The sequence below is a fragment of the Canis lupus genome, chromosome 20 (genome assembly GCF_003254725.2).
Source record: "Canis lupus dingo isolate Sandy chromosome 20, ASM325472v2, whole genome shotgun sequence".
NCBI lineage: Eukaryota > Metazoa > Chordata > Mammalia > Carnivora > Canidae > Canis > Canis lupus.
The window spans coordinates 38,631,365-38,650,849 of record NC_064262.1 but is presented as its reverse complement, the minus strand read 5'-3'; the positions used below and the strand labels follow the sequence as shown (position 1 = coordinate 38,650,849).

Sequence of the window (19,485 nt, the reverse complement as noted above, 5' to 3'; positions counted from 1 at the left end):
TTAATGCTGTCTCTGTCTATAGAGAATATAAGATGCAGAAGACTGGAATCAGGGAGGAAGGACACCATAAAAATGATTTGGGCCATAAATAATGACTAGCTAGCAACAGAAATGAAAAAGAAATGCAATAGAGAATGTAGGTGTTAGTAAAAAATCAACTTGATCAATTAGATGTGGAAAGTGAAGAGAGAGTTTGAGGCTAAGAACTTCCCTCACAGTAGTAGCTTAGAAGATACTTTGGTGAGAATTTTGCATTTTATTCTAAGTGTGACAAAAGTCTGTGAAGGCATTTGAGCCGAGGAATTACATGATCTGGCTTATGTTTTAAATGGCTCCCTCCAGCAGATGTATGCAGAAGGACTGGAGTGGGGCAAGAATGGAAGCAGGGAGCAGTCATTCAAACAAAAATATTTTAATTTTCAGTATTTAGGCTAGAGTTGGAGCAAAGAAGATAATAAGAAATTGTTGGATTCTGAATGTGTGTTGGAGATAAATCCATTTGGAGTTGTTAATAGATTGATTTGGTATGTGTGTACAAAAAGAGAAAGGTCAGAGAAGAATGACTCTCATGTTTTGATCTTCCCGACTTTGATCTTAAAAAGTGGAATAGGAAATATTGTGGGAGAAGCAGGTTTGGGAATATAGCAGTGGGAATCAGTGTATTGGTTTGGTTTTTCCTTTCAAGTTTGAGATGACTTTTAAACTGCCAAACTGAGATGGTGAAAGTCTGGACCTCAGAAGTGAAGTTCAGATAGAACAGTTTCAGTCATCAGAGTATATGTGGTATTTAAAGCTGTTGAAGGAGTTGACCACTCCCTTCGTTAGATCTCCATACAGTGAGACCCAGCGTTAGCAGATCCTACATAGCACTTCCAGACAGCCAAGCATCAATAAACATTGAAGCAAACCTCCCACATAAAAGTTAGAGACCAGAACAAATATATGTGAAAAGAACTTGGAAGAAACAGACAAGTCAGTAGAAGAATATGGTGATTGCTGTCTGCAAAGAGAAATGAGGAAACAACCAGGAAACTGGAGCAATCGAAGAAGCAATTGAAGAAGCTCTAAAAAATTACAAATGAGATAACTGGGATAAACTCGACATAAAGATTAGAAAATAGGATGACAGCAACAAAAAGTTAGCAATAGGAGAGAAATGTTAGAGGTTTGGTCCAAGAGGTCCAATATCCAGATAATGGAGTTTCAGAAGAGAAAACAGAGAAAAAGAAAGAAAATTCCCAAAGAAATCTTATTAAAAACTTTTCCAGGGTGGTGATATCACCAAGATGGTGGAGTAGGAGTTTTCCATCCTCTGTTCCCCATGAAGATCAGTAATTCAGCACAAATGAAAAATAGCTCTGGGAGAGCTCAGGAGAAAGCTTTCACTTAAGAAGCTTCAGTAATACAGTAGAGCAAAACCTTAGAATAACCATAAAAAAGGGTAAGAAGAACAATTTCATTTTCCTGCATCATTCCATACCCCAAACTGGTACTGCTCAGCACCAAGAAAGAACTCCCTGGCCTAGGGATGCCTGGGTGGCTCAGCGGTTGAGCGTCTGCCTTTGGCCTGGAGTGTGATCCTGGAGTCATGGGATCAAGTCCCACATCAGGCTCCTCGTAGGGAGCCTGCTTCTCCCTCTGCCTGTGTCTCTGTCTCTCTGTCTCTCTGTGTCTCTTATGAATAAATAAATAAAAGAAAAATCTTAAGAAAAAGAAAAGAAAAGAAAAGAAAGAACTCCCTGTCCTAAAGGAGTTCTCCTTGAGTCCTTGAGCTACCAGCTTCCCAGCCCTTTAGGCCACTGTACAAAGACCCACTTTAGTTTTACCCCACCTAGAGACTGGCAAAGTTGATACATCTAGAGATAGGTAGGACCAAGGAAAAGGGTAGGGGCTACCCATGTCAGCCATACAGCGAGAGTGACCATGGTTCCAACTGGGCTGCTCTACATAGGATCCCAGCATCCTTTAATGCTGGACTTCAACAATCCTTATAGATGCTGCAAACTCCCTCAGCTTTCATCCCTGAGGACCTCGTCATGGATCCCAGCAGACTGCTCACAGAGGACCCCAGCATCTCTCACCTTTGAAGAAACCAATGGCCAGCAAAGCTGCCACAGAACCCCTGCAGATTTTTTTTTTTACCAAGTTTTTCACTCCATAGGACTTTGCATTCACAGATGCCAACCCCCTGACCATCTCATGCTCTCTCCCTACCCCTTGCTGGGGCATGAAATATGCAGCAGCCAGCTGTAGCCTCTGTGGCTATGAATATGTAATATGCCAGCCTAGACTCCCAAGGCTGACACTCACAGTTATGTATATGTTCATGCCTAGCCCATGCAACTGTATACCTGCACACTGCTGGCCTGACTTCCATCACTGGCCTCCATTGTTGTGCATGCTCCCATGGTGAACTCCTGTAGACAGAGAAGTGTATACAGCAGCCAAGGCCCCCCACAGCCGCTTATGGGCCCATATCTGCCCTTGACATTTGTCAATGGCCTGCATCACTGGGCTCACCTAAAGCTAGCCCCTGCAAGTATGTATCTGCCTACTGCCAACCCAACTCCTGTCCCAGTCTTCACTGCCTCTAGAGCTGCACAAATGCATGCCAACAACCAGGGCCCCTGCAGTTGCTAATGCATGTGCAATTGGCATCAGCCTCTTCTGCTGGTCCCAGCCCTTACCTTACCTCTGTGTCTTCAGCTTTCCCCTGACACTTTGCAGGTACCTGCAGCTGAGGATACACACTACTACCTCTGGCCACCACTGCTCTCTGCTCATATTCCTAGCTGCTGGACTTGGAAGAGCTACTGAGGACCCCAGCAATCATTGCAGACACTGTGGACTTTCTGCAGCTCTTCACAAGGATCACATGGTTGTTGCTGTTGTGGACCCACATGGCCTAAACCAGTGAGATACACATTCCTGGGCCCAGAGCTGCCACATGGATATGGCACCCTGCACCACTAGACCCAAAGTCACAGCATTCCCTGGCATACCCCCACCCATTGGTGAAGGTCTTTCCTCACTTCTAAGTCAGCCAAATATGTTCTGGAAGAAATGACTGCTCTTCACATGCACAGATAATTATTCAATAGTAGAGGAGTCATGAATAATTAAAGAAACATGATACCACCAGAGGAACACATTAAACTTTCAATGACCCTAAAGAAATGGAAATAAACAAATTTCCTGATAATTCAAAATAACTGTTCTGAAGATGCTTAGAGAGCTTATATCTCTCACAGAAAAACAATTCAACAAGATCAGGTAAATAAGAACAAAATGAAAAGTTCAACAAAAAGAAAACATAAAAAATAACCAAATAAAATTTGAAGCTGAAGGATACAAAAAATGAAAAATTCAATAGAGAGCTTCAATATTAGAATGGACCAAACAGGAGAATCTGTGAATTCAAAGACAGGTAAATTGAAATTATCAAGTTGAAGGAGAAAAAAGAAAAAAGATTGAAGAAATCCTGTGAGATTTTTAAGACACCATTAAGATAATTAATCTACACATTATTAGAGTACCAAAGAAGAGAAGGAGAAAGGGGCAGAAAGCTTATTTAAAGTGATAGTGGCTTCTGGGGAGAGATTTGGACATCCAAGTTCATGATATTATTCATAGGTCTCCAAACAATTTCAATCCTCAAAGAGATCCTTCTCCAAAGCATTACAATAAAACTGTCTAAAAATCAAAGAATCATGAAAGCAACAAGAAAAAAGAAGCTTGTCACTTACAAGGAAACCCCCATAAGGCTATGAGCATATTTCTTAACAGAAACCTTGCAGGCCAGGAGAGAGTGGGATGACATATTCAAAATGCTGAAAGGAAAAAAAGTCCTGCTAGCCAAGAATACTTTACCCAGGAAAGTTGTCCTTCCAGAAATAAAGGAGATATAAGGATTTTCCCCGACAAAAGCTGAGAGAGTTCAAAACTACCAGATCTGCCTTACAAGAAATGCTGCAAGTTCTTTAAGCTGAAATGAAAAAAAAAAAAACAAAAAAACAAATTAGTAGCATGAAAACTGATGGAAAGATAAAACACAATGGTAAAGGTAAGTATATAGTCAAATTCAGAATACTCCAATACTGTAGTGTGGTGGTTTATAACTCTAGTATAAAGATTAAGGGACATGGGACACCTGGGTGGCTCAGTGGTTGAGCGTCTTCCTTTGGCTCAGGTCATGATCCCAGGGTCCTGAGATCGAGTTCTGCATCGGGCTCCCCATGGGGAGCCTGCCTCTCCCTCTGCTTATGTCTCTGCCTTTCGCTCTGTGTCTCTCACAAATAAATAAAATCTTTTTTTAAAAAGGTTAAGAGTGGATAAAAAAGATGTGGTTTATGTATACAATGGAATATTACTCAGCTATTAGAAATGACAAATACCCACCATTTGCTTCAACGTGGATGGAACTGGAGGGTATTATGCTGAGTGAAGTAAGTCAATCGGAGAAGGACAAACATTATATGTTCTCATTCATTTGGGGAATATAAATAATAGTGAAAGGGAGTATAAGGGAAGGGAGAAGAAATGTGTGGGAAATATCAGAAAGGGAGACAGAACGTAAAGACTGCTAACTCTGGGAAACGAACTAGGGGTGGTAGAAAGGGAGGAGGGCAGGGGGTGGGAGTGAATGGGTGACGGGCACTGGGGGTTATTCTGTATGTTGGTAAATTGAACACCAATAAAAAACAAATTTAAAAAAAAGGTTAAGGGACAGAAAAATTTAAAATAACTATAGCTAACACAAAAATAGGCACATAGATCAATGGAACAGAATAGAAAACCTACAAATGGACCCACAGCTATATGGTCAACTAATCTTTGACAAAGCAGGAAGAATATCCAATGGAAAAAAGGTAGTCTCTTCAATAAATGATGTTGGGAAAACTGGACAACAACATGCAGAAGAATGAAGCTAGACTGCTTTCTTACACTATACACAAAAATAAATTCAAAATGGATCAAAGACCTAAATGTGAGACCTAAAACCCTAGAGGAGAACACAGGCAGAAACCTCTTTGACACTAGCCATAGCAGCTCCTTACTAGACATATCTCTGGAGGCAAGGGAAACAGAAGAAAAAATGAACTGCTGAGGCCTTATCAAGATAAAAACTTCTGCATGGTGAAGGAAACAACAAAAGTAAAAGGCAGCCTTCAGAATGAGAGAAGATATTTGCAAATGACATATCTGATAAAGGGTTAGTATCCACAATCTATAAAAAAATAGTATCAAATTCAACACTCAAAAAAGAAATAATTCAGTTAGGAATTGGGCAGAAAACATGAATAGACACTTTTCCAAAGAAGACATCTAGATGCTTAATATCACTCATCATCAGGGAAATAGAAATCAAAACTACAGTGAGATATCACCTCACACCAATCAGAATGTCTAAAATCAACACAGGAAACAGGTGTTGGCTAGGATGTGGAGGAAAGGGAATACTGCTGGTAGGAATGCAAATTGATGCAGCCACTCTGCAAAATAGCATGGAGGTTCCTCAAAAGTTAAAAATAGAACTACTCTATGACCCAGCAGTTGCACTACTAGGTATTTACCCAGGAGATACAAAAATACTGATTTGAAGGGGCATATGCACCCTGATGTTTATAGCAGTGTTATCAACAATAGCCAAATTATGGAAAGAACCTGAATATCCTTTGACTGATGAATGGATAAAAAGAGGTTATATATATATTATATATACCAAATGGTTTCACTGATATATGGAATTTAAGAAAACAAAACAGATGAACATAAGGGAAGAAAAATAGAGAGAGGGAGGCAAACCATAAGAGGTGCTTAACTATAGAGAACAAACTGAGGGTTGCTGGAGGAGAGATAGGTGGAGGATGGGCTAAATGAGTGATGGATATTAAGGAGGGCACTTGTTGTGATGAGTACTGGGTGTTGTATGTAAGTTACAGTTCACTAAATTCTACTCCTGAAACCAGTATTACACTATATGGTAACTAACTAGAATTTAAATAAAAATTTGAAACATGAAAAAGTAACTGTAGCTAATATAATTTGCTAATGGTTACATAATATAAAAAAATATAAATTGGAACATAAAAAATGTAAAGAGGGAGGGGTTGTGTAAAAGGGTAGAGATTTTGTATGGAATTGAAGTTGAGTTGTAATCCTCTTAAATAGGCTGTTACAGTTATAAGATGTTTTATGTAAGCTTCATGTAACCAGAAAGCAAAAACCTACAGTAGATACATGCAAAATAAAGAGAAGGGAATCAAAGCATACCACTATGGGAAAACATCAATTCACAAAGAAAGACAAGAGAGCTGAGGACAGGAATAAAGGAACTACAGAAAGAGCCAAGAAATATATATATATATATTTTTGGAAAACAGGTTTTTTTTTAATGGCAAGAATTAATTCTGCCCTATCATTAATTACTTTTTTATTTTTTTAATAAATTAATTTTTTTGGTGTTCAATTTACCAACATACAGAATAACACCCAGTGCTCATCCCATCAAGTGTCCCCCTCAGTGCACGTCACCCATTCACCCCCACCCCCCGCCCTCCTCCCCTTCCTCCACCCCTAGTTCGATTCCCATAGTTAGGAGTCTTTATGTTCTGTCTCCCTTTCTGATATTTCCCACACATTTCTTTTCCCTTCCCTTATATTCCCTTTCACTATTATTTATATTCCCCAAATGAAGGAGAACATACACTGTTTGTCCTTCTCTGATTGACTGACTTCACTCAGCATAATACCCTCCAGTTCCGTCCACGTTGAAGCGAATGGTGGGTATTTGTCGTTTCTAATGGCTGAGTAATATTCCATTGTACATAAACCACATCTTCTTTATCCATTCATCTTTCGATGGACACCGAGGCTCCTTCCACAGTTTGGCTATTGTTGACATTCCTGCTAGAAACATAGGGGTGCATGTGTCCCGGCGTTTCATTGCATCTGAATCTTTGGGGTAAATCCCCAAGAGTGCAATTGCTGGGTCGTAGGGCAGGTCTATTTTTAACTCTTTGAGGAACCTCCACACAGTTTTCCAGAGTGGCTGCACCAGTTCACATTCCCACCAACAGTGTAAGAGGGTTCCCTTTTCTCCACATCCACTCCAACATTTGTGGTTTCCTGCCTTGTTAATTTCCCCCATTCTCACTGGTGTGAGGTGGTATCTCATTGTGGTTTTGATTTGTATTTCCCTGATGGCAAGTGATGCAGAGCATTTTCTCATGTGCATGTTGGCCATGTCTATGTCTTCCTCTGTGAGATTTCTGTTCATGTCTTTTGCCCATTTCATGATTGGATTGTTTCTTTGGTGTTGAGATAAATAAGTTCTTTATAGATTTTGGAAACTAGCCCTTTATCTGATACGTCATTTGCAAATGTCTTCTCCCATTCTGTAGGTTGTCTTTTAGTTTTGTTGACTGTATCCTTTGCTGTGCAAAAGCTTCTTATCTTGATGAAGTCCCAATAGTTCATTTTTGCTTTTGTTTCTTTTGCCTTCGTGGATGTATCTTGCAAGAAGTTACTGTGGCCGAGTTCAGAAATGGTGTTGCCTGTGTTCTCCTCTAGGATTTTGATGGAATCTTGTCTCACATTTAGATCTTTCATCCATTTTGAGTTTATCTTTGTGTATGGTGCAAGAGAGTGGTCTAGTTTCATTCTTCTGCATGTGGATGTCCAATTTTCCCAGCACCATTTATTGAAGAGACTGTCTTTCTTCCAATGGATAGTCTTTCCTCCTTTATCGAATATTAGTTGACCATAAAGTTCAGGGTCCACTTCTGGGTTCTCTATTCTGTTCCATTGATCTATGTGTCTGCTGTTTTTGTGCCAGTACCATACTGTCTTGATGACCACAGCTTTGTAGTACAACCTGAAATATGGCATTGTGATGCCCCCAGACATGGTTCTCTTTTTTAAAATTCCCCTGGCTATTCGGGGTCTTTTCAGATTCCACACAAATCTTAAAATAATTTGTTCTAACTCTCTGAAGAAAGTCCATGGTATTTTGATAGGGATTGCATTAAAAGTGTAAATTTCCCTGGGTAACATTGACATTTTCACAATATTAATTCTGCCAATCCATGAGCGTGGAATATTTTTCCATCTCTTTGTGTCTTCCTCAGTTTCTTTCAGAAGTGTTCTATAGTTTTTAGGGTATAGATCCTTTACCTCTTTGGTTAGGTTTATTCCTAGGTATCTTATGCTTTTGGGTACAATTGTAAATGGGATTGACTCCTTAATTTCTCTTTCTTCCATCTCATTGTTCGTGTATAGAAATGCCATTGATTTCTGGGCACTGATTTTGTATCCTGCCGTGCTGCCAAATTGCTGTATGAGTTCTAGCAATCTTGGGGTGGAGGCTTTTGGGTTTTCTACGTAGAGTATCATGTCATCGGTGAAGAGGGAGAGTTTGACTTCATTGCCAATTTGAATGCCTTTAATGTCTTTTTGTTGTCTGATTGCTGAGGCTAGGACTTCCAGTACTATGTTGAATAGCAGTGGTGAGAGTGGACATCCCTGTCTTGTACCTGATCTTAGGGGAAAGGCTCCCAGTGTTTCCCCATTGAGAATGATATTTGCTGTGGGCTTTTCGTAGATGGCTTTTAAGATGTTGAGGAACGTTCCCTCTATCCCTCCACTCTGAAGAGTTTTGATCAGGAATGGATGCTGTATTTTGTCAAATGCTTTTTCTGCATCTAATGAGAGGATCATATGGTTCTTGGTTTTTCTCTTGCTGATATGATGAATCACATTTATTGTTTTACGAGTATTGAACCAGCCTTGTGTCCCGGGGATAAATCCCACTTGGTCATGGTGAATAATTTTCTTAATGTACTATTGGATCCTATTGGCTAGTATCTTGTTGAGAATTTTTGCATCCATATTCATCAGGGATATTGGTCTGTAATTCTCCTTTTTGGTGGGGTCTTTGTCTGGTTTTGGAATTAAGGTGATGCTGGCCTCATAGAATGAATTTGGGAGTACTCCATCTCTTTCTATCTTTCCAAACAGCTTTAGTAGAATAGGTATGATTTCTTCTTTAAACGTTTTATAGAATTCCCCAGGGAAGCCATCTGGCCCTGGACTCTTGTGTCTTGGGTGGTTTTTGATGACTGCTTCAATTTCCTCCCTGGTTATTGGCCTGTTCAGGTTTTCTATTTCTTCCTGTTCCAGTTTTGGTAGTTTGTGGCTTTCCAGGAATGCGTCCATTTCTTCTAGATTACCTAAGTTATTGGCATATAGCTGTTCATAATATGTTTTTAAAACCGTTTGTATTTCCTTGGTGTTGGTAGTGACCTCTCCTTTCTCTTTCATGATTTTATTAATGTGAGTCTTCTCTCTCTTCTTTTTAATAAGGCTGGCTAATGGTTTATCTATCTTATTAATTCTTTCAAAGAACCAACTCCTGGTTCTGTTGATCTGTTCCACAGCTATTCTGGTCTCGATTTCATTGGGTTCTGCTCGAATTTTAATTAACTCTCTTCTTCTGCTGGGTGTAGGGTCCATCTGCTCTTTTTTCTCTAGCTCCTTTATGTGTAAGGTTAGCTTTTGTGTTTGAGTTCTTTCCAGTTTTTGAATGGATGCTTGTATTGCAATGTATTTCCCCCTTAGGACTGCTTTTGCTGCATTCCAAAGATTTTGAATGGCTGTATCTTCATTCTCATAAGTTTCTATGAATCTTTTTAATTCTTCCTTAATTTCCTGGTTGACCCTTTCATCTTTTAGCAGGATGGTCCTTAACCTCCACGTGTTTGAGGTCCTTCCAAACTTCTTGTTGTGATTTAGTTCTAATTTCAAGGCATTATGGTCGGAGAATATGCAGGGGATGATCCCAATCTTTTGGTATCGGTTCAGACCCGATTTGTGACCCAATATGTGGTCTATTCTGGAGAAAGTTCCATGGGCACTTGAGAAGAATGTGTATTCAGTTGAGTTTGGATGTAAAGTTCAGTAGATTTCTGTGAAATCCATCTGGTCCAGTGTATCATTTAAAGCTCTCGTTTCTTTGGAGATGTTGTGCTTAGCAGACCTATCGAGGGTAGAAAGAGCTAGATTGAAGTCACCAAGTATAAGTGTATTATTATCTAAGTATTTCTTCACTTTGGTTATTAATTGATTTAAATATTTGGCAGCTCCCACAGTCGGGGCATATATATTGAGGATTGTTAAGTCCTCTTGTTGGATAGATCCTTTAAGTATGAGATAGTGTCCCTCTTCATCTCTCACTATAGTCTTCGGGGTAAATTTTTGTTTATCTGATATAAGGATGGCTACCCCTGCTTTCTTTTGAGGACCATTCGAATGTTTAATGGTTCTCCAACCTTTTATTTTCAGGTTGTAGGTGTCCTTCTGTCTAAAATGAGTCTCTTGTAGACAGCAAATAGACGGTTTTTTTTTTTATCCAGTCTGAAACCCTGCGCCTTTTGATGGGGTCATTAAGCCTGTTCACGTTCAGAGTTACTATTGAAAGATATGAGTTTAGTGTCATCATGATATCTATTCAGTCCTTGTTTTTGTGGATTGTTCCACTGAACTTCTTCTTAAAGGGGAATTTTAAGAGTCCCCCTTAAAATTTCTTGCAGAGCTGGTTTGGAGGTCACACACATATTCTTTCAGTTCCTGCCTGTCTTGGAAGCTCTTTATCTCTCCTTCCATTTTGAATGAGAGCCTTGCTGGATAAAGTATTCTTGGTTGCATGTTCTTCTCATTTAGGACCCTGAATATATCCTGCCAGCCCTTTCTGGCCTGCCAGGTCTCTGTGGAGAGGTCTGCTGTTACCCTAATGCTCCTCCCCATAAAAGTCAGGGATTTCTTGTCTCTTGCTGCTTTAAGGATCTTCTCTTTATCTTTGGAATTTGCAAGCTTCACTATTAAATGTCGAGGTGTTGAACGGGTTTTATTGATTTTAGCGGGGGATCTCTCTATTTCCTGGATCTTAATGCCTGTTTCCCATCCCAGATTAGGAAAGTTTTCAGCTATGATTTGTTCAAATACATATTCTAGCCCTCTGGCCCTTTCGGCGCCCTCGGGAACCCCAATTAAACGTAGGCTTTTCTTCCTCAGGCTGACGTTTATTTCCCTTAATCTGTCTTCATGGTCTTTTAATTGTCTGTCTCTTTTTTCCTCAGTTTCCCTCTTTGCCATCAACTTGTCTTCTATGTCACTCACTCGTTCTTCCACCTCGTTAACCCTTGTCATTAGGACTTCTAGTTTGGATTGCATCTCATTCAATTGCTTTTTAATTTCTGCCTGATTGGATCTAAATTCTGCAGTCATGAAGTCTCTTGAGTCCTTTATGCTTTTTTCTAGAGCCACCAGTAGCTGTATAATAGTGCTTCTGAATTGGCTTTCTGACATTGAATTGTAATCCAGATTTTGTAACTCTGTGTGAGAGAGGACTGTTTCTGATTCTTTCTTTTGAGTTGAGGTTTTCCTTCTAGTCATTTTGCTCAGTGCAGAGTGGCCAAAAGCAAGTTGTATTGGGAAAAGGAGAAAAAGAGAGAGAAAGAAGGAAAGAAAAGAGAAAAAGAAAAAAGAAAAAAGGAAGAAAAAAAGGAAAGAAGAGAAGAAAAAGAGAAAGAAAAAGAAAGAAGGGGAAAAAAGGGTGGGGGAAGCAATCAGAAATCAAAAAGAAAAAAAAAAACCCACGGGGGAGTATCTTCTGATTCTGTATACTTTAAGTCCCTTGGCTTCCCCTGGAACTTGTCCAACTGGAAGCTGGTCTTCTGGGGGTTGGGCCTGTTGTGCTGATTTTCAGGTGTTAGCACTTGGGGGAGCTGCTCTGCCCCCTGCCTGGTGCAGGGCTCAGTGGGGGTTGTTTACCCCGTGAGGCCCCTGGAGGAAAACCACAGTGGCGGGGCCAGCTCTGGAGCCCTGGAGTCAGCTCCCGCAGTAACTCCAGAGATCTCCGTCTGCAGGGGTTGGAGGCTCCGGGGCGGGGCCGCTGATCTGCTCAGCTCCGGGCAGGAGTGTCCTTGCGGTCCTGTGCCCTCCCGGCCTCTGCCTGTCCAGGGGGAGGCCGGATCCTGGGCTGTGTCCCGGCGCCCTGTGCTCCCGGGCCTGCGCTGTTGGATTAGCTCTCTAGGCCACGCAGCCGCCTCTCCGCGGAGCTGCGCCCGAGCCCCTCCGATCTGCTCCCGGGTCAATGTATGCACGCTGCAGCCCTTAGGGAGCTCAGCGCACTCTCCTGGGTGCGCAGGTGTCTGTTAGTGTCCCCGGGAGCCTGAGGGCATCCCCGCCCTCCTGGAGTCCTGCTCCAACTCCCTGCGGGCGCGTTTCTGCCGGGAAGATTGGTGCAGCTCCTGCTTCTCCGGGACGGAGCTCTCCTGTCCTGGGGGCACTCGCCCCGGCCTTAGCCCAGCTCCTCGCGGGACCCCTCCCCCTTGGATGCCTTTTGTTTCTTTATTTCTTTTATCCCCGTCTTCCTACCTTGATAGAAGCACGAACTCTTCTCACTGTAGCGTTTCAGCTGTCCTCTCTTTAAATCTCAGGCCAAATTCATAGATTTTCACGATGATTTGAAGGTTATCTAGGTAATTTGGTGGGGACAAGTGATTTGGGGACCCTACTCTTCCGCCATCTTGCCCCTCCTCCTCATTAATTACTTTAAATGTAAATGGTTTAAATTTTTCAATCAAAGATATAAAGTGGCTACATAGGTTAAAAAATGATCAAAGAATATGTTACTTACAACAGACTTCCTTTAGCTTTGAGGACACATATAGGCAGAAAGTAAAGGGATAGAAAAAAAGATACTCCACTTAAATGGAAACCAAAAGATGGCAGTGGTAGCTATTCTTATATCAGACAAAATAGACTTTCAGTCAAAAGCTGTAATGAGACAAGGTGATTATATAATGATGAAAGGATTAGTTAACTAAGAACATATGACAGATGTAAATGTATGTGTCCCCAACTTCAGAACACCTAAATATAGAAAGCAAACATTAATGAAACTAAAGAGATAAATAGCAATATAATAATAACAGGGATGTCAATACCCCACTTTCCACATTGGATAGATCATCCAAACAGAAAAACATAGACACATTAGACTTGACTTAGGTCCTTATACTTAGGACCAAATGGACCTAACAGACATTTATCACCAACAGATATTCCATCCTAAAACAAAATAGGATCCACATTCTTCTCAAGTGCATATGGAACAATCTACAGGACAGATCATATGTTAAGCTACAAGATAAGTATTAACAAATTTAAGAAGATTAAAATTACATGAAATATCTTTTCTTATGACAATGATTATTTGAAACTAGAAATCAATAACAGAAAGAAAGCTGGAAAATTCACAAATGTATGAAAATTAAGCACCACACTCCTGAATAACCAGTGGGTCACAGAACAAATCAAGAGAGAAATTTTTTTAAAAAGCATCTTGAGACAAAAAAATGGAAACACAGCATGCTAAAATTTATTAAACATTAAATAAATAAAGCAATTATAAGAGAAAAGTTTACAGTAATAAATGCCTGCATTACAAAAAAAAGAAAAATTTCAACTGAATTTAATAGCTCAAAGAACTAGAAAAAGAACAAAGTCCAAATTTAGCAGAAGGAAGGAGATAAAGTCCTGCTAAGAATATAGAAAATGGATAGAAAAACAATAGAAAGGATCAAGAAAGTAAACTAAGATTTGAAGGGTTGTTTTGTTTTGTTTTGTTTTGTTTTTAGAAAAGATAAAATTGAAAAACCTTTAGCTAGACTTACCAAGGAAAGAAGAGAACTCAAATAAAATTGTAGATGAAAGGGAACATTGCAATTGATACAACAGAAATACAAATGATTATAAGAAAGTAGTATGAATAATTATATGCCAACAAATTGGACAGTCTAGATAGAAACATACAATTTACCAAGACTAAATCAAGAAGAAATAGAAAACGGACTAGTAACAAGTAAGGAGAGCAAATCAGTAATCAAAAACTTCCCAACAAAAGCTGAGGACCAAGTGGCTTCATGGGTGAATTCTATTGAACATTTAAGAAGACTGAATACCAGGAAAAAAAAAAAATCTACAGACCAAAATCCCTGATGAATAGAGGTGCAAAAATTCTCAACAAAATACTAGCAAATCAGATTCAACAGCTTATTAAAAGGATCATACACCATGAACAAGTGGGATTTATTCCTAGAATTCAAGGATTGTTCAGCATAAAGGTGATACACCACATTAATGAAATGATACATTGAAATCATAGGATCATCTCAATAGATGCAGAAAAAGCACTTGACAGAATTCAACATCCTAACATGATTAAAAAAAAAATTGGACACCTGAGTGGCACAGTTGGTTGAGTGCCCAACTCTTGGTTTCAGCTCAGGTCATGATCTCAGGGTCAGCACAGAGTCTTTTTGGGACTCTCTTTCCCTCTCCCTTTGCCTCTCACTTCTCATCTCGCTCTCTAAAATAATTTAAAAAAAAAACACCTCTCAACAAAATGGACATAGAAGCAACTTGCCTCAACATAGTAAAGACCATATGTGACAAGCCCACAGCTGACATCATGCCCAATAGTGAAGAGTTGAAAACTTTTCCTCTAACATCAGAAACAGACAAGGGTACCTAATCTCACCATTCCTTTTCAACCTAGTATTGGAAGTTTTAGCCAGAGCGATTAGACAAGAAAAAAAAAAGGCATCCAAGTTGGAAAGAGAAAAGTAAAATTGTTTCTATTTGCATGTGACATGACCTTATATATAGAAAATCCTGAAGTTTGTCCCCCAGAACTGTTAACTATAAATTCAGTTAAGTTTCAGGGATACAAAATCAACACACAAAAGTTAATTGCAAAAGTCAGAATACACTCACAATGAACTATCTGAAAAAGAAATAAAGAAAACAATCCCAATAACAATAGTATCAAAAACAATAAAATTCTTAGGAATAACTTAATCAAGGAACTGAAAGAGCTATACACTAAAAATTATAAGACATTGATGAAAGAAACTGAAGACGATGCAAGTAATTGGAAAGATACCCATGTTTATGAATTGGAAGAAGAAATATTCTTAAAATGTCCATGCTGCATAAATCCATGTATAGATTCAATATAATCCTTATCAAAATGCCAGTGGAATTTTCCAGAATTAGAAAAAAAATCCTAAAATTCAAATGGAACCACAATAGACCCTGTATAGATAAAGCAATCTTGAGAAAGAACAAGGATGGAGGTATCACACTTTCTGATTTCAAATTATATTATAAATTTATAGTAATCAAAATGGTGTGGTACTGGCATAAAAATAGACACACAGACCAATGGAACAGAATTAAGACCCCAGAAGTAGACCCACACATGTATGATCAGCTAATATTTGACAAAGGATCCAATAATATTCAATGGGGAAAGGATTGTCTCTTTAGTAAATATTGAGAAAACTGGATATTCACATTCAGAAGAATGAAATTGTGTCTCTGTCTTAAAATCACCACAAAAATTAACTCTAAATGGATTAAAGCCTTAAATATTAGACCTGAAACTGTGATCTCCCAGAAGAAAACACAGAGCAAAGCTTCTTGACATTGGTGTTGGCAGTGTTTTTTTGAATATACCAAAAGCACAACAGTGAAAGTGAAAATCAACAAGTGGGACAACATTAAAACAAAATAGCTCCTAGTCAGCAAAAGAAACAATCAACAAAATGAAAAGTCAGCCTACAGAATAGGAAAAAATAGGAGTGCCCGGGTAACTCAGTTGGTTAAACATCTGCTTTCAGCTGTTTATCACAGGGTTGTGATCCAGGAGTCCCAGGAATTGAGCCCCAGGTCAGGCTCCCAGCTGAACAGGGAGTCTGCCTCTCCCTCTTTCTTTACCCCTCCCCCCGCTCCTTTCTCTCACTCTCCTTCAAATAAATAAAATCTTTCAAAAAAAGAATTGGAAAAAAATATTCACAAACCATATAGGTGATAAAATTTAATAATCAAAATACACAAGGAACTCCTTAAGTTCAAGAGCAAATAACAAATAATCTGATTTTTTAAATGCGCAAAGGATCTGACTTTTTTCCAAAGAAGACACAAAAATACATGAAAAGGTACTCAGTATCACCAATCATTAGGGAAATGCAAATCAAAAACACAATGAAATATTACCTCATACCTGTTAGAATGCCTGTCATCAGAAAGACAAGGTACGTACAAACTTTCAGTTATAAAATAAATGATTCATGGAGTGGAAAGTGCATCATAGGAAGTATAGTCAATAATATTGTAATAACATCAAATGGTGACAGAAAGTGACTACACAACTTTGGTGAACATTTAATAATAGTATTTTTGAATCTGTGTTATAGACATGAAACTAACATATGTCATTTATATTACAATAATCAAAAATAAAAGAAACAATTTTTAAAAGATGAGATAAATAACAGCAAGGATGTATAGAAAAGAGAACTCTTGGGGCACCTCAGTGGCTTAGTTGGTTGAGTGGCCCACTTATGATTTTGGCTCAGGTCATGATCTCAGGGTCGGATCTCAAAGAGATAACTGCACTTTCTTGTTCATTGCAGCCTTTTTTACAATAACCAAGACACAGAAACAATCTAAGTGTCCATTGATGAGTGAATGGATAAATAAAATATAGTATACATGCAATGGAATATTAATCATACATAATAAAGAATAAAATCCTGCCATTTGTGACAACATGGATAAACCTTTAGAGCATTATACTAAATGAAATAAGCCGGAGAATGACAAACACTTTGTGATCTCATTTATATATGAAATCTAAAAAAGCAGAACCCCAAAACACAGTAGATTGATGGTTTCCAGGGGCTGGGGAGAAGGGAAAATGAGATATTATAAGAGGATTAAGTTCTGGGGATCTAATGTGAAGCATAGTGACTGTACTTAACAGTAGTATATTTTGTACTTGAAAGTTGTTAAAAGAGTAGAACTTAAATGTTCTCACCATACCAATAACAAAAAAGTAATTATGTCAGATGAAGTATGTAATTAACCTTATTGTGGTACTCACTTTGCAGTATTATATATGTATCAAATCATCATGTTCTGTTCCTTAGATTTATATAATGTTTTATGTCAATTATACCTCAATAAAGCTGAAAAAAACTTCTCCAGAACATAGATATGAGTGTCCAGATTGAAAGGGCCTAACAAATATTTAGCACTTAATTATGAAATCTCAGCTCACTAAAGCTGAACGCTTCCAGCAAGAAAAATAAGTCACCTATTAAGGATTTATCATAAAAATAACATTTGTCTTCCTAGTAGTAACGTTGAAGACTAGAAAATAATGAAATATTGCCTTTAAAATTCTGAGGAAAATAAAATTTGACCTAGAATGTTATTTTTATTCAGCTACATTATCAATCAAATGGGAAAGTAGCCTAAAGAAAATTTTGGTCACCCAAATTATCAAAACAAACAAAAAGTCTCTTTAACCATTTTTCAGGAAACTACTGAAGGATAAATTATTTCTTTAAAATGAAGGAATAAACCAAAAGATGCTGTTATGTGCCATCCAGCAAAAGGATTCTGACTACCAGGAGAGGTGCAAAGAATTCTCAGATTACCATCAGAGGGAGGTTCCAGGATGACATTCATGCAATAGACCTGGAGAGTAACTGATTCAGATGAAGGCAGAGGGCAGCCAGGAAACCTCTCCAGGAGGAAAACGACTTCAGACAATATTGGATAGTTTTACCACATGGAGAATGTTTTTCAAAGGTATTTTATTTTAAAAAGAAAAGTATTTTATAGAGTTGTAGGAGGGCATAAGAGAAGATGCTATAGTTTAAATACAACTGAGATTCCAAAGAAAAGCAGAATGTAGTAGAAGAAAGGAAATGTAATTGAAGTACACTATTTGGCTCACCAGTAAACAATATTTAAAAGTTACAATCTTATAAACAAGTTTTAACCAAAGCTTGTGAAATATTAGGAAGATAAATGAAGGGAAATTGATTTAAACAGATGTGGAAATCCTTAGCTGCCATTATAAGAAGCCAGTAGGTAAATCTAAAACTAAATGTGACCTTTAGAAATATTCGACAAATTTTGGAAAAAAAGTTGTAAAAAGTTTGAAGTACTTACTTCTAGGAAATAGTACAGGTGAGTAGAGGACTGATAATTTTATTTCAAGGCTTTTAGGGTTATTTAACTTTTAATACTGTATGCTTATATTATGTTTAGCATACTTAAATGTTAATTTTAAAATGTTAACTTACCAAAAAGGCCAAAGAAAAGTTCAAGCCCCTTTTAATTGTTTTCATTTCATATTGTTTTTTTCTGTATTTTATCCCATGTATTTGCTTTTAGAAAGAACTAGATATAGTGAAGAAAAACCATTTGAAACCAACCTTTTGAAAGTCCATACATTTATTGAAAACCACTTATTTTTATGTTAAATTGCATACAGTAAATAAATGCACAGTAAGTGTTTGGGTTATATTTTAAATTTATCAACAAGTTTCAAAGGAATAACCATTTAGAACATTTTTGTATTAACATTTAAATCTATTACTGGAGGGCAGCCTGGGTGGCTCAGTGGTTTAGCGCCACCTTCATCCCAGGGTGTAATCCTGGAGACCAGGGATGGAGTCCCACGTTGGGCTCCTTCCATGGAGCCTGCTTCTCCCTCTGCCTGTGTCTTTGCCTCTCTCTCTGTCCCTCATGAATGAATAAATAAAATCTTTAATAAATAAATAAAATGTATTTATTACTGGAGATTACAGATTCTATGTGAAACTTTCTGATTAATACTCTGTCACTCATTTTACAAGGAAACCTTTATGAGTAGGATTATACCTTAAGCTGACATTTAGAACATTTTGTTTTTCTTAAAAAAAAAAAAGGCAACAATCCCCTGTGCAAATGATGAGTGGTAATAATTGATAAAAATCTCTTTAAATGCACAAATGGATTTTCTCTTCTATATGACAGGAGCCAGAGGAAGCCACTAATGCTCCTCATTTCTTGCTTCTGCATAGTAACATGTCCAAATCCACTTTTAGCAACAGAGAATTGGTGCTGCCCAAACTAGAAAGCATTTCAAAGGGCAACAACAAAGTATTTATATTAATTTTAATTAGGTATGCCGCTTTGGGGAATGTAGACACTTGAAGGTTGTATAAGAGCTTCTAAATTGTGCGAGGATCTAACAGAGCACTCATGTTATAACCTCCTGTTATGTTATTATCTTTCCACATTAGCATGTGTTGGGAACTGTGTTAGTCTGTTATCTTCCAGTGGTAATTAATATTTTTATTAGATCAGTGTTTGTACTTTCTTTTCTGGACTAAATTAAATGATTGGATTATTTACCAACAATGAAGCATCATTTTATTAGCGATCCTGACTAGATATGTCTTATATTTCCTTGTAAGACCCACAATAGTTAACATAATTCTAAACCTTTATAGCAGGCAATTAATTGTGTTATTCAGCTGAATAGAATGTCTAAAGCAGCAGTGGGTTTTTTTTTTTTTC

The 19,485-nt window shown here is 38.2% G+C and overlaps 1 protein-coding gene across 15 annotated transcripts in view; it reads left to right on the top strand.

Annotated features, from left to right (window-relative positions):
- DOCK3 (dedicator of cytokinesis 3) overlaps window positions 1–19,485 on the top strand; it is a 508,844-nt gene that overhangs the window by 320,201 nt on the left and 169,158 nt on the right. Inside the window, exon 1 of one of the 15 annotated variants that reach the window (XM_035702457.2) lies at window positions 17,504–17,724. The exons of the other annotated variants lie outside the window; for them this stretch is intronic. The gene's annotated coding sequence lies outside the window, so the exon portion shown is untranslated. Of the gene's footprint in view, window positions 1–17,503; window positions 17,725–19,485 lie in introns of those variants that run through there. 15 annotated transcript variants of the gene reach the window in all.